The sequence below is a fragment of the Arachis stenosperma genome, chromosome 9 (genome assembly GCF_014773155.1).
Source record: "Arachis stenosperma cultivar V10309 chromosome 9, arast.V10309.gnm1.PFL2, whole genome shotgun sequence".
NCBI classification, from domain to species: domain Eukaryota; kingdom Viridiplantae; phylum Streptophyta; class Magnoliopsida; order Fabales; family Fabaceae; genus Arachis; species Arachis stenosperma.
This window is the reverse complement of record NC_080385.1, coordinates 37,576,146-37,577,197: the sequence shown is the minus strand read 5'-3', so window position 1 is coordinate 37,577,197 and position 1,052 is coordinate 37,576,146. Positions and strand designations below refer to the sequence as shown.

General features: G+C 41.4%; 1 non-coding gene across 1 annotated transcript; it reads right to left on the bottom strand.

The window, feature by feature from the left end:
* Nucleotides 1-319: 319 nt before the first annotated feature.
* Nucleotides 320-427, bottom strand: LOC130953465 (small nucleolar RNA R71). Its single transcript, XR_009075634.1, has one exon. It is a non-coding gene; the product is annotated as a small nucleolar RNA R71 (small nucleolar RNA).
* Between the last annotated feature and the right edge of the window lie 625 nt (nt 428-1,052).

Genomic DNA, 1,052 nt, shown 5'->3' with positions numbered 1-1,052 from the left:
GAAGCATCTCTATCCTGCCATTGGAGCAAACAACTTTGAGCTTAAGCCTCAATTAGTTTCTCTAATGCAACAGAATTGCAAGTTCCATGGACTTCCACTGGAAGATCCTCATCAGTTTTTAGCTGAGTTCTTGCAAATCTGTGACACAGTCAGGACTAATGGGGTTGACCCTGAGGTCTACAGACTGATGCTATTCCCTTTTGCTATAAGAGACAGAGCTAGAATATGGTTGGACTCTCAACCTAAAGAAAGCCTGGACTCTTGGGAAAAGCTAGTCAATGCCTTCTTGGCAAAGTTCTTTCCACCTCAAAAATTGAGTAAGCTTAGAGTGGAAGTCCAAACCTTCAGACAGAAGGATGGTGAATCCCTCTATGAAACTTGGGAAAGATACAAACAATTGATCAGAAAATGTCCCTCAGACATGCTTTCTGAATGGAGCATCATAGGTATATTCAATGATGGTCTCTCTGAACTATCCAAGATGTCCTTGGATAGCTCTGCTGGAGGATCTCTTCATCTGAAGAAGACGCCTACAGAGGCTCAAGAGCTCATTGAAATGGTTGCAAATAACCAATTCATGTACACTTCTGAAAGGAATCCTGTGAACAATGGGACAAGTCAGAAGAAAGGAGTTCTTGAGATTGATGCTCTGAATGCCATACTGGCTCAGAACAAGATATTGACTCAACAAGTCAATTTGATTTCTCAAAGTCTGTCTGGAATGCAAAATGCACCAAGCAGTACTAAAGATGCTTCATCTGAGGAAGAAGCCTATGATCCTGAGAACCCTTCAATGGAAGAGGTGAATTACCTAGGAGAACCCTATGGAAACACCTATAATTCTTCATGGAGAAATCACCCAAATTTCTCATGGAAGAATCAAGAGAACCTCAACAAGGTTTCAACAACAACAATAGTGGAAGAAACAGGTTTAGCAATGGCAAGCCTTTTCCATCATATTCTCAGCAACAGACAGAGATTCTAAGCAGAACCCCTCTGACTAGCAACCATGGTCTCTGATCTAATCAAAACCACTCAAAGTTCATGACTGA